At 41.7% G+C, this 14,512-nt stretch overlaps 1 protein-coding gene across 2 annotated transcripts in view; it reads right to left on the bottom strand.

The window, feature by feature from the left end:
* Positions 1 to 13,513, bottom strand: part of WASF3 (WASP family member 3) — a 99,364-nt gene extending 85,851 nt beyond the window's left edge. For both annotated transcript variants that reach the window (XM_064172206.1, XM_064172230.1), the window contains exons 1-2: positions 13,424 to 13,513; positions 9,354 to 9,395 (exon numbers count right to left, since the gene is read on the bottom strand). The gene's annotated coding sequence lies outside the window, so the exon portion shown is untranslated. The remainder of the gene's footprint in view (positions 1 to 9,353; positions 9,396 to 13,423) is intronic.
* Between the last annotated feature and the right edge of the window lie 999 nt (positions 13,514 to 14,512).

Raw genomic sequence — 14,512 nt, 5'->3', positions numbered from 1 at the left:
GGTTGCACAGGAATGTGTCCAAGTTGACTTGGAAAGTGTCCAGAGAAATAAACTCTCTAGGCAGCCTGTTCCAGTGCTACAGCAACCTGAAAGCACAGAAGTTTTTCCTTAAGTTCAAGTTAAATACCTGTTATAGTTTGTACCTGTTGACTCTTGACCTATCATTGGCCACCACCGGGAAGAGCCCAGCCCCATCCTCATGCCCTCCACCCTTCAGATATTTCTATGCACTTACAAGGTCCCCTCTCAGTCTTCTCTAAGACTGAAGAGCCTCAGGACTTTCAGTCTCTCCTCCTAAGAGAGGTGTTCCAGTCCCCTAATTGTTGTTCCCAAAAAGAAATTATCATACAGGTAGTAACAAAAAGTATCACATCATCACATAAAATTTTGGACAACAGGCCAGTGAGACTTCAACTATCAGCAGAACTATTGCTTCCCCTACCAGCTTCTTCCTCTTTGAATAAAAATGAACTTGCCTCGAGAGTTAGGACTTTGTTCTTGAGAAAATTAAACCCAGACTATTATACAAAGTGATACTGCACCAGCAAGGGGAACTCACACAATACTTACTCCCACAGATATAAAACCTCTCCTCTCTAGCACAAGCCAATCTTTTCCCTCTAGGGGACTTATGGCAGTGCTTTAAAGCCCAGTAAACTCAGATACAATAACTAGGCCTAAACTAAGACAAACTTTCCTAGTTCTTGTACAGTTAAAATACAGCTGATAAATACTTCTCTACTATGTTCTAGGTTTGTATTAACTAGTAAGCAGACTTATGAGAAAAAAGCTTACCATTTAATCTTGCACCTGATGCACTCCAGAATAATTAAGTTGCAAAATAACAGGGCTTAGCCAGAACTAAAACAAAAGAATGAGAACACACACGAGGCATGTTTCTAAGATTTCACATTCCTCTGCAACTTACATTCTTTGCTATCTTTCTGCATAACAGGAGAACACAAATTTAATGGTTGGAAGTGGTATTATGCTATCAACAGTAAATATTTTCATCCCCAAGCACAACCAGCTCTGAAGCAGTGTATCTGTGCTATGGAACAAACGATAGAGTAGGTGAAAACTACTATTAAATCAGCTGAATGACTTATAAAGACTCTTATTGACCATCAAGAACCTACCTAGCTTTTCTTTTTCAGAGTTTATTAGTACTACAAGCAGCATTGTGTGTCCTTGTTTCTTACTCACAGAAATCCCATGGTTTACCTGCTCTGTTTGTGCTCTGCTCCCCAGGCCTTTGCAGTGGCCACTCACAGCAGTTGAGATGGTGCTAGAGCAATTTGTTTTGGAGAATATTGTATTTACTGCCATTGTTCATCATTAAGTTAATAACTTTTGCCAAAATACAGTGTGTGGCTTTCATATCCTTCTTCATCTGTGCTGACAAAGTGAAAGTTCCAAAGATTTTCTAAACTTCCTTGTGTAACTTAGACCTTACTGTGGCCTTTCAGTACCTGAAGGTAGCCTGCAAAAAAGCTGGGGAAGGACTTTACAGCACATCAGGGAGTGACAAGACTAGGGGGAATGGAGCAAAGCTGGAGATTGGTAGATTCGGGCTGGATGTGAGGAGGAAGTTGTTCACCATGAGAGTGGTGAGAGCCTGGAATGGGTTGCCCAGGGAGGTGGTTGAGGCCCTGTCTCAGGAGGTGTTTAAGGTCAGGCTGGATGGGGCTGTGGCCAGCCTGATCTAGGGTAGGGTGTCTCTGGCTATGGCAGGAGGGTTGGAACTAGATGATCCTTGTGGTCCCTTCCAACCCTGACTGATTCTATCATTCTATCATTTTAGATTACTTATTGATAAGGACAACAACCTCACTTTCTCCTAAGCCTTTCAAATATCATCTGTTCCTGGATAAAACTGCTTACACAAAGTAGATCACAACTAACACTCTTTGACAGGGAAGAGGAGGACAGAGTACCTGTAGCTACTGTATCCTGATGGGCCAGTCATTCCTTATGTCATATACCTTTCTATTCAGAATCATCAAAAGTCGCTTCAAGTCTAAAGAAAAATGTAATAGTCAAACTTCCCACTTTGGCCAATTTTACTCTTAAGACTCAACAATGTGATTTAAATCAGCAAGACCTGCATGCTTTGAACCAGAAAGATCAACACTTCATTCTATATCTACAGAAATGAGCAAGAGAGCATGGAAGACATATTTTATAGAGCATTACTAATATCATGTAAATTAACCCACAATTAAACAAGTCATTATTTTTTACAGTCTTCTCTTTCCTACAGTTACAGTTATTATAATATTTTGTTCAAAGTGGACCTAGAAAACTCAAAAATACACTTTTAACAAAACACTTGTCCTTCAAGCTTTCTGTTTCTGACAAGACTTTGTTTCAAGTTTTCCTCCATATATTTTAGCTCTAAAATATCAGGTTGGACATCTTAAGAGAATGTAATAACTTTCAATAACCCTCAATTAAATGACTGTGCTTATTCCTGTAGATTCCACATCCATATTTCCTACCCTTACATTTAAATGTCTCCAACATTTCCCACTCTGTGTTAAAGTAGATGGTTTTTCTCCATTCTCTGACAATCTCTGGAACTGAAAGAGCCTAGACAAACTTCTTCAGTTAACTGCAACTGTTCTATGTTGTATTCATTGTTCTGCAACGAAGTATACAGAAAGTTACCTCTGACCAACAAATGAAAGCTGTTCACTGTTTAGATTGTCATCCCTTCAATTCACAAAACCTACCTGAAGCTATTTTCTAATCCTTCATTTTCATTGACAGCTGTAATTCTACCAAGAGTGAGTATACTCAAACTACAGATTCATAGCCACGATCCTTGCAGTTAACATGACAGTTACCATAATATAAAACAAAGCTTTATTTGTGTCTGAATCTCAGCGTTTAAGTTTACCTTGGAAAAAACTTTAACAAACAAACAAAAAAACCCAGGCCAAAACTAACCAAACCAACCACAACTATACCAGGTTGCCTGTGTGCTTCTCTGCAGGCCAGCAACCTGGCTGAGGAAAAATCCTTGTCAAACTATGATTAGCAGTTAACAGCTTCAGGGCTAGTTGCATTGGTTCTTTTAAGCTTGACAACAATTGTAAGGACCCACTATTAAATTTAAGCTTCCAAAAGCATTTAACATTCAATTCTTATGAAAATACAGTTTTGCTACATGTTTTGAAAATAAAAATCATTTTTTTCCTCTTTCAGAAATCCATGATGATGCCAGCCATATGCCTGTTTTCCAAACAACAACTGTTTAAAAGACAGAATACTCCTTCTGATGTTCCTGCCAAAAACAACATTCTGTGGCTTGAAGAAATCTGATAGTAGGCAGTTCACTCAGTTGAAGGAAGAAGAGCTTACACTTGGCAAGTGTTTATGTGTCCCATCATCCATTTACTTCCCCCTGGTTAGCTTTCTTTGGAGATGTGGCAGTGATGAAGGGTTTTGTTGTGGTTGGCTTGGTGAGGTTTAGTTTTTTTACATCTCCAAGCATTTCACTCTCTAAAAAAAGGCATCTGTGGGTTTTCCCAGAAATTACATGAAGCAGAAATTCACCAAAAAGCATTTCTTTCTTATGGGGAATGCTACAATATAAAAGACTTAAAAAGGGAAGTAAAAAGTCAGCTTCAGAAGTAATCCATAGAAGAAGAAAGTTTGCAGCAGGAGGAAGCAGAACAGAAAATTCAAATGAGGAAGTAGCACGCAAAGAACATTAACACATACTTAAGCATAAGACAGGGAGAGGAGACGCATCACAGGTTTCAGCTGCTATTGTCACAAGAAGTATAAATATTACCTCCCACTAAACGTGCTTATTTCACTGCTGCCTCAACAGTTTCAGATCAAGAGACAAAACAGGTAATAGAAATGTGCAAATTGGATCAGGTACTGCATAAGACATTTCTTTGCATTTCCAAAGGGTTCGATCTGCTACAGTATTTTACTTCATCCTTAATTAATAACTCACAGAAATGGTACCTGGACCAATTAAGTAAAGTAAAATATTTTGTCAGTTTGGGAGTATATAAGACAAAAGAAGTTCTGAAAATTTTCCCAGTCATGGAGTTTTACTTGCTGCTTTGCAGTGTCTATCAGCATATAACATTATAAATCGCATTGAACAGAATCTTGCCATCACCCTGCAAGACACAGAAATCCCTGAAGGCTGCTAAACCTGCTCCAACATCAAGCCAGATAGTCAGACAACACTCCAGCCAAGAATATAATCTCTAACATGTGAGCAAGCTGCAGATCCATGCAAGCCTTGGGCCCTCAGAATTGTTAGTATGGCAATTAGAACAACACTATTGCACAGCAGGTACCTTCTACAGTACACTGTAGAAGAATAAGCTCAGAATCTCAGTGATCTTACACTTAGTATTTCAGACGCAGCTATTTTAGGCTAATAAAAACCCTTAGGGTTAAAAACCCAACCACTTATTAGTCTGTCAACATGGAAGCTTTTCCTGTCATTAGCTGTGCAAATCCAGCACAAATTCAGCAGCTAGATATGAAGGTCTGTCTTTACAGCATTACCAGACTGAGCTATAACTAGGTATTGCTCCTAACCTAATCTATGTGTTTAGGTAGAATCATACACCCAAATCAAGAGATATTTGAATTTTCAAGATAGTCTACAGGAGTATGAACAGTGTTTGGTGACAGGCAAATAGCTACATTTCACTGGAAATAGGCTGGAAGACTATACCTGAGTGCATTCTCAGACACTCCTCTTGAAGGCATTTGTACCTCATCACTTCAACATACAGGTATTACACACTCCCCAGGCACAAGTTCTACCACTCTTTACTTGCTATAAATGTAAGGTAATTCCTACAGTGAGGATGTATGAAATCTGTAGGATATGAAAAGTGGGCAGCTTCAAAACTGAGCAAGATGAGCTGAAGGAGATAGGATCCCCTCTATCTCAGGAGAAAAAAAAAAAAAAAAAACCCAAAAGAAAAGATGATGAAATGCTAGTTCCTGATTCTTTCTGCAAAAAGAAGGGTGGATGGAAAGCACATGGCTTGCACATCTGCTTGTTTAGCAAACCCCGGCAAATACCCTCTCCTACACAGGCCTGAAACAGTAACCAAACCACTTGTATAACTATATCAAGACATCTTCTTTAAATATGACTTCAGAGTTAACTGCAGTCCCACTTCAGCCCCTCCTGAACCAGCAGTCAAGAAGGAATTTCAATATTCTCTGGAAAAAAAACCAATAAAGTGTAGAAGAGTGTACCCAAATTCAGCATAAAGCAAAAAACACAGGCTCCATCTAAAATGATGTATTATTTCCTCTGTGTCTGCAGCTGTTTGAGCATTCAAAGCAGCAGCAAAGCTTTAGGGAGAAAAAATCCTTTCCCAGGAAATAACTCTACAATAAACATGTGCTGACGGGCTTTGCAGACAATTTCAGCACTCTATAGAAAACTCATCAACAAGCACTAGCTGCTGTAGAAGAGAGAACTAGAAAGTCACATTTCCACTAGAGCTGCCCCTCCAATTCAGAAGTTCAAATTCATTTCTGCATTCACACTTAATGAAGCAGAAGAACTTCTTGAAGAACTGCTTTAAAAGATGTTTGAGCTCTCAAAATAAAACAGGCTTCTTGACCCTACAGCTGCTTGTTGCACTGTTAGGGCAAAAATCAAGTCTACAGCAGATGAACATTTTTTTCTTGGCATCAAGGAGCTTAAATATGTTTTCCAGTCTTCACTGATGAGGTGCTTTGTATACTTCTAGTTTCTATGAATGTATCAATAAAAGGAAGTATCTTTGCACACACAGTCTTCTAACCAGTTGGTGAAACTCAAGGCTTCTAAGGCCTCTAAAATACTATTGTACTATACCTTTCATGCTATCACAGAATATCCCAAGCTGGAAAGGGCCTCATGAAGGTTGTCAAGTCAAACTCCTGACTCTACACACAGCAATCTAAAGGTTAAATCATATCATCAAGAGCACTGTCCAAATGCTTCTTCAACTCCAACCAGCTTATTCCAGTGCTTTGTCAGAACTCTCAGTGAAGAACTTACGCACAATACGCAGCCTAAACTTCCTCTGATGCAGGTTAAGCCAATCCCTCATGGCCCATCACCATACACCAGAGAGAAGCGATCAGCACCTCCATTTCTGCTGCCTGCCACAAGGAAGTTGTAGACAGCAGTGAGGTCACCCTTCAGTACCCTCTTCTCCAAATGTAGTGTCCTCAGCCACTCTTGTAATTCATGTCCTCTAGTCCTTTCACCATCTTTGCTGCCCTCCTTTACACACACTCCTATATTTTGGTATCCTTCTTACACCATGGAGCTCAAAACTGTTGTTATATTTCACTCCATCAATGACCTCTGCCTTCATAATCTACCAATACATTAAGAACATTGAACAGACTTCGTAAGTCACAAAGAAAGCACACAAATTCAGAACACTAATGCTAAGATCAACTTAATTACCCAGCAACCTAAAAGGTGACACGAAGAACAACATAGACAAATAGGACCAGAAATAGTACCTCAAAGCATTCTAATATAACATTATCACAATTCCCAACAAGGAGACAGAGGTGTTTGTTGAATGAGGAATTCACAATATATTAACAGTAAGACAGTATAGTGGTCAGTATCAAGAGACACATCCATAAAGGGCTAGGGCTTCCACTCTGGTAGCCCAACAAGAAAATATCTATGGCAGCCTTTGAGCATATCCATTCAAACAGAGCACTTCAGCTCAACAAGATGCAGTACCTACTGCACCCTGCTAGCACAACTCCAGCACGAAGAATATTCTGATTGTCAAGTGGTCAGCAAACAGCTTAAATATACATAGTTACTTGTGTTCATAGACAAGCCAGGCACCTGAAAACAGGACACCACTACCTTACAAAGACTACAGAAGCCATTTTCAACAATACCTCAAGAAAATTAGGAAAGGCTGAATGACAGCAAAGTATTTCAGCATTCTCTACCTAATGAAAAATACTAAATAACAGAGTTCTGCATAAAACTTCAAATGTCTCAAGAAAATTGTAATTGCTAGCAGCACTTCCTACAAAGTTGAAGACTGCTTATCTATCAATTTGATTTAGATCATGTATTAAACAGCACATTCACTATTTATAATTTAAGCTTGGTGAGGTAGTGGAGTCAACTTCCCTGGAGTTGTTTAAAAGGAGTCTGGATGAGGCACTTGGTGCCATGGTCCAATTAATTAGGTGTTGGCTGATAGGTTGGACTTGATGATCTTGAAGGTCTTTTCCAACCTGGTTAATTCTGTGAACTACCTGAAGGAGCTTTCTTTTCCACTTCTGAAATTCTACCAGCAAACACAAAGCTGACAGAGTTAAGAATCACCACAGTATATATATAAAGTCTAATGCAAGTGTATATCCAGGGAACAAAAAACCACCCTAAACCCACATCAATGCATAATTACAACAGCCTAACAAACATAACTATGCTTTTACACCAGCATAGACAGAAATGTAGCCAATAAAGCTCAAAAATGCCTGCTATTCAAAATTAATAATGAAAAAATAGTTTTCAGGGTGAATTTGTCTACACATACTGATCTGTAAATATACAATGCTTAACAGTTTTTTAACACACACACAAAAAAATTCACATGGCTCTACAATGAGCAAATTTCAACAACAGAGATGTGCAACAAAAACTTGTGCCAAAGAAACAGTGAAATAGGGGGTTGATTTACAGAACTAGAGAGAAAACATGCATGTAATTCCAGGTACAGCATTTGAAAAATATCTTTTTTTTTTCTTGTCCTGGAGAAAAATACGCATAAGTTAACCAAAAATTCTGGGTTTGACAGCTTAATGGAAATTACAACTGCCTTAGCATAGACTACTTCTATTTATATCAATAATGATGACTGTAAAATATGAACTCTGAACAGATTCAGTTCACCACTGATCTCTATACATACTTTATCTACATCACTTACCAGCATTTTAAAGATTGCTCCATATTCTGAAGACTACCATGAAAAGCTAAGTATTTACTGAGCACACAATTAATTCCAAAATATCTGTATGCCAACCATGTCCAAGACACTTATTTTAGTTATTATGTTCACTAATGCTTAGTCAATTCTCTCTCTCAGCATTCAATAGCCTGTGTCAGTTATTTCCAGTACTTCCTACCAAAACACTCCTGCAAGGTCTGCAGTTATCAATGCTCAGAAGAAAAACTACACATTAAGTATAACCGCTCTGACAGTACACAGCAAAATATTTCCCCATTATTTTGTATTGGTTTTTTGTTTAGATTGATGACTGTGTTTAAAACAAAGACAAATATCAAGCAATTTCAACCAGAATAATGCTCAACTTTTTCTTCTAAAATATTTTATATGCAGTAGTTACATATTTTTATATACTTATGTATTTTTAAAATACAAAATCTAATTAACTCAGTGTTGAAGCATACCTGTGCTAGTTTGAAGCTCGAGTGTTTTGGTGAGAAGGACTAGATTTCAGGCTGTGAAAGGAAAACAATGGTGATGTCTACTTCCCTCATATGCTTGCTGAGATGTACAAGAACAAGAATCAAAACATAGGCAAGGCATTACTCCTGCTGGGGAGCTCCGAGCTGCATCTCTCTCTCTAGCCTCTCTGATGAATTCACTTTGCTTCCTAACCCCCTGGCTGAACCTCCATTCTTCCTTGGGAATGGGGTAAGGTTGAGAGGGGTAGGGGGAAGGCAGAAGGGCAGATGGAGGCCCCTCCTGGGGACTCAGGTTTCTGGGAGGGGAGCTGTGTTTCTGTATTACCTTTTTACCTTGTATATTTCTGTATATACTGTAAGTATCTGCTTGTAAATATCAGCTAAGCTGTAAATAAATAGCTTCATTCAATTTCCAGAGCCGGTTGAGTCTAGTCTGGGTGATTTCCAAAGGGGGGGGGGGGGGGGGGGGGGGGGGGCGGGTAACACCCAAACCATCACAATACCTTTGAGTTGCACGAGTACAAAGAACACTCAAATATAAATTATTAAATAGAATTGGAATGAAGATGTTTTACACTTAATAGAAACACACATTGTTCCCATCGTCTTGACTACCAAATGTCTAGAAAAGAGATATGTTACTTGTACTCCACTAATCTGAGAGGTCCTCCCAAAAAAATTAACCCAAACACGTGCAGTGATCAATTCCAGACCCAAAAAATACTGTTGGTTTAATGTCAGAGTAGTTCAGTATGTGAAAAGAAAAACTAATTTACAATGCATTGACATTCCAAGCACCTATAAGCCTCCAACGTAAATAAATTTGGATTTGGGTTTTAAAAGAAACACAGAAAAACAAGAAGCAAACCCAACAAATGCTTACCATATTAACAGGCCTTCAATGAAATTTCTCCAGCTATCTCACCTGGCAAAAATAGAGAAGTTAAACACAGTAAGCTCCTGGTTTACAGCCTAAACAAGCACAAAGACTTCCACTTTGATCTTAGCTGTTTTACACACCAAATTCTTAACTTCTTTTTATGTTCAGTTTCCTCTTTCAACAGAGTTAAAAAAAAAAAAAAGTGACATCTATCAGCTGCTAAAAATATTTCAGCTATCCACGTTTCCAGAAGAGGGGTGAAAAACAACTGCGCTTTTGCAGTTGAAGAACACCCCAGTGCAACACTTGAACAGCTTTTACAGCAGGCTGGCTTCTGAACAGTCAAATCCAAATAATAGCAAGTGTGAAGGCACACACCCATAGTTTCACATTAAACAAGTAAATCTGGTGAAACTTCAGGTTATTTGCATTATTACCTCCAAAAGCAAATCAGGTTCTCAGGAGATAATGTAAGTACTATAGCAGTTCTGCTACAGAACTAAGGCTCAAGATGCCTCAATTTAATTCTTAGGTGAGTAACTGAATTTCTTCCATTAAAGGTATTATGTATGCAAGTCTTCCATATGGACTTCTACTTCTCTATCTGTTCTTCTAAGAGAATAAGCAGTTACAGTCTGTGAGTCCCAGCATTCCCTGCACAAAGAAGCTTCTGAAGGCAGTGTACAGTTGTATACAACACCAAAAGATGTGTCTGTAATCTGATCTCATTAATGATCTTCATATACTCAATGGCTTTAATACTTGAGAACTAAGAAATTATCCTGATAACAGAAACTTCTCCCTGTCCTCATAGTAAATAAGTATCTTTCTGCTACTGAGCTAATCTGTAAATCTTAGTATCATAACCCACTGGACACACACAGCCTAGCTAGTGACTTAGGCTAGCGATGCAATTCATCTGATGCACACCTTGTAGCTCAGCATCCTTACACAAGGGAAAAATAAAAAGAAGCCACAGCCACTACCACAAGAAGTCTGAAAAATTTAACTGGAGCCTTATACAAATCAGGAAGAAATCATTACACAGTCACTGAATTAAAAAGCCCAACAAATTATGTATTATACATACAACCAGCTCAGTTACAAAACCTTGTCAAGAAAGCATCAGCTTAAAGACAGGCCTGAAAGAGCAGACTGCAACTAACCACAACATTTCTTGTCCATTCCTCACTGAAAGAAGTCAGTGGAGCTCTGGAAAATGGTGCTATGGGATGACTTAAAAGAAGAAAGACTTAACTGCACATATGTATCTTTTAGTATCAGAAGTCCTCCCTGCAGTTCTCAAGGTTCCTTCCCTCTCCAATTATTATAAATTATATCAGAAATTTAACTGTAAACGTTGGAAGCTTAATCAAAAAGGGAAGCCTTCTAAAGGGACAAAAGCTGTGCAGGTAACGCTGACGTAGTGACTTAAACATTCAGCTACCATTAGGTCTTCTGGAATTCTTCACCAGAATACCTGGCTTTCAGATATCCTGTCCTGCTAATCACTGTATATAAGAAACCTGAAAACATTGTTTCTACCATCTGTCACATGAAGTTTTTTCTTCCTCTTTCCTCCATACAGGAGTATTGCCTGTAGAGAGTGTTGACTTTTTTCAGAGAAATATACAACATATACCTTCCCAGTAAAGAATAAAGTAAATAAACCTGAGCTAAAGTGGTAATATCAAAGAGCAGCTGGTCTGTATGTTTATACTGCTACTCCTAAAATCATAATCCTTTGAGGCATGTTGTAGAGACAAGGCATATACTGAAAAGCAAAGCAGTTTTATGCTGCTGACTATGAAATGTTACATGTGTTGTACCATATAAATCAAACATGAAGCCTCAATAACTTATTCCTGTTATGAAAGTCCCTTTCTAAAGCACAAGCAACTCCATTTCTGACAAAGTCATCTTTCATTACTTCTACACACAGCAAGGATTAGCAAGGACCATACAATAATCAAAACTATTGTTTTAGTATCTGATCAAAAAATGTTTTCTATTTCTTCATTTGAAGAAAATAGTCATGGAAAAGGAGAAGAAAGGGAACTGGCTTGATTGTGTATTATTTCATGTACAACAAAACCTCTATGTTCACTGCCTAATAACTAGATTCACACCACCAGCAGCAATACAAACAGAAAACTAATCCTCCAGTAAGCAATAAGAAAAGTTTGCTTTGCACAACTCAGCCTCCAGATTCAGCTGGAAATAAAATCAAGCTTCCATGTCACTCAAGGCCAACACAGTCTGGTCTGGTCCAGGTCTTAAATGAAGAGCTACAGATAAAACATTCTTCTAACAGGACTTAGTGAAACTCACATTCTTACTGAGCAAGAATTCCTTAAGTGCCTTTATCTTGGTGTAGGCATGTAACTCTTCTTCCATCTTAGCATATTTTCGTCTGTTGAGAACTTAAAGGCAAAAAGTAAGCTGCGACTGAACATTGCACCTAACAAAACTCAGTTTCACAGGTCAAACACAGGGTTTAATCTTTGCATTTGCAAGTATTGTAACTTACAACTTTAATGGGTTTCCAGCTTGGGTACTGATCTACATAACTATTCTGTATCATGTCATCCTCCACGTATTAGATGCCACACAATTCAGTATCTGATCACTGGAATGTGGGAGAGCATCCTGCAGAGTAAGAACTGCAACCTCACTCCGTTACTTTGTTCACTTCCTCAAGCACACACACTACTAGCTACTACAGAAAATGCTGTAACAGGCAAAAGTTAAAACAAGCGTGTCCTTTATAAACTTCATACACTTCGCCTTTCTACATAAAATTTTCATTCAGAAAAAAAAAAAGGCCAGTCTTACATGATACACAGGGCAAAACAACCTTCTCCTTATTCCCAGCTGAAGTTCATGGCTGCTTCCAGAATTTGGCCCCATTTTTTTCTAACAGGAGTACTTTCCCCACATTCCCTGTGGTTTACAAAAGAGGCATAAAGAAGCACAGCTAGACAGCTTTTTCCTATTCTTGTACAAACAATACACAAACTAAATCATCTGTGCTTTGAAGTATTTTCTATCAAAGAATCTCACAACTGCATCCCATAATCCATCACCCAAGTACTGGCCCCACTTCACAGACTGTTGTTCAGCCGAAAACTATCAGCTGTTCCTCCTGCTAGCTATCTGCAGCGACTGCTGAACTGTATCAGACACGAAAGGAGAAAGAATAAATAAAGCATTTAACCGCTTATCAGCTAGAATTAGATATTCAGCACTTGAAACAAACCGGTCTTCGCACGCTGTCCTCACTTTCAGCTTCTCAGCGACAAAATTCGCTTAAGAAATAAGTGTGGGGGGGGAACAATTAATCTAGGAGGAAAAAAAAAGTCTAGACATAAAAGGGGTTTAAAAGTTCCCGAGCTGTCAAAGACTCCCAGCACCCGTCAAAGCCAAAGACGATTATTTTTAAGTACTTAAAGATCACCACACATCAGAAGCGACTTGCCGGTGTCACGCTGCGGTGCCGGTGCGTGGGCAAAGGGGTTCCCGGGGCTGGGCGCCGTGTTCCCTGCAGCTCAGTCCCCACGTTTTCCCCGCTCCGACCGGGCTACCGGGAACACGACGCCCAGTCCCGAGAACCTCAAATCCGAGGACCACTGCCCCGACCCCTCATGGAGCGTGCCGCAACCGCGACCCGAGACCTTAAAGAGGAAGGGGAACGTAGGACTGGGGACTGGCGAGGGGCCGAGACCAGCAGGAGGGCTATAGACAAAGCTTTCCCCCCGCCCTCCTCGCCCCGGCTGAAGCAAGAGGGCCCCAGGACGGGCAGCTCAGCCGGAGGACAGCGAGAGACCCATCACTGCCCTTACCTCGGCTGTGCGGAAAGAGCAGCGGCGGCGTTGAGGGGCTCGCTCAGAGCAACAGCGGGATTATCCCCGCAGGCGGCGAGACATCGTTAAAAAGCGGCCGCTCCCCCTCAGCGCCCCTCTCGGCGGGGGATGGGGGAAAGCGGACCCCTGAGCACCGCCGCCCGTCCTCCATCCCTCCGCTGCAGCCAAAGGAGGCGGGAGACACGGCCCCAGCCCTGGCCCCGCACCCACCTGGCGCCGCGGTCCATCCCATCCCGCGCTGCCGCAGCCGCTCGACCGCTCCAGCCGCCACCGACCGCCTTCGCGGGCTAAGCCTCCGCGCCCCCCACCGCCACCCCGCCCCTTCGGCCGCACGCCACGCCCCCTCACCTCCCTTTTGGCCGTGTCAAGAGAGGCGGGGAAAAGACCACCAATAGGAGCGAAGGCTTCGCGGCACACATTGGTGATGGGCGTAAAAAGCATCCAATGAAAGTGCCAGAAGGACGGGGGAGCTGTCAATCAGCGGCCCCTACTTGGGGTTCGCAAGAGGCCGAGTGTGGGGGCTGGGGAGTTTTGTGTCGCTGACCGGCGCGGTTGTCCGTTCTTACCCCTCCCCCGCCAGCCCAGGCTGCTCTCCCACTTCTCGGTGCGACTGCTGAGCTACCCGGGGTTTGAAGACTGCCCTGGAGCTCCTGCAGTCCAGCTGCTCCGAGGTTGTACCTCTCCAGCATAATGTGTGCCCCTCAGAAGCAATAGCCTCATCTCCCGGAGTCACACTGGACCCTTCCCGCATAGCTCCGCACGCTGCCCCTACGCGGGGCCGGTCTCTTGCTTCCCAATCGGCAGCTCGGCAGCGTGACCTCAGGTGCCGGTTGCCGAGTAAGGTTTCCTGTTCGCTTGGGTCCGCGCTTTCCCCTCACATGGAGGGGCAGCCCGCAGGCTGCTATGGCTCTGTCACATGTCTCCTACCGCCCCTTTCCCATTCAGCACCCCTGCTTCAGGACACTCCTGCCCAGTCCCTCACACCAACAAGGGATGTCTTGTGGCTCACCCGCGGTGCTCGTGGAGCCTGCGCTGTCACCTACCCACCCTCATCCCCCTCTTCAGCCTGCAAAGAGGCCTCCACGCTGCCTCTGCTCTCGTTCCTGACTGCCACAAGCATCCGCCACCACCTCTGCCGTTTGCCTACTCTTGCGATCCAATTCCTACCGAATCCAGCTTCTGGTCATCTGGGCCCCGGAGAGTTTCCTATTTACACAGACACAGGCTCTAATGCCACGGTGTGGCTGGGGCTCGATCCTGCGGCAGTGGCGGGGGGCCGGCAGGCGCTGGGGCCTTTGC

This window comes from Pogoniulus pusillus, chromosome 3 (assembly GCF_015220805.1).
Source record: "Pogoniulus pusillus isolate bPogPus1 chromosome 3, bPogPus1.pri, whole genome shotgun sequence".
NCBI lineage: Eukaryota > Metazoa > Chordata > Aves > Piciformes > Lybiidae > Pogoniulus > Pogoniulus pusillus.
This window is presented reverse-complemented; position numbering and strand designations above follow the sequence as displayed.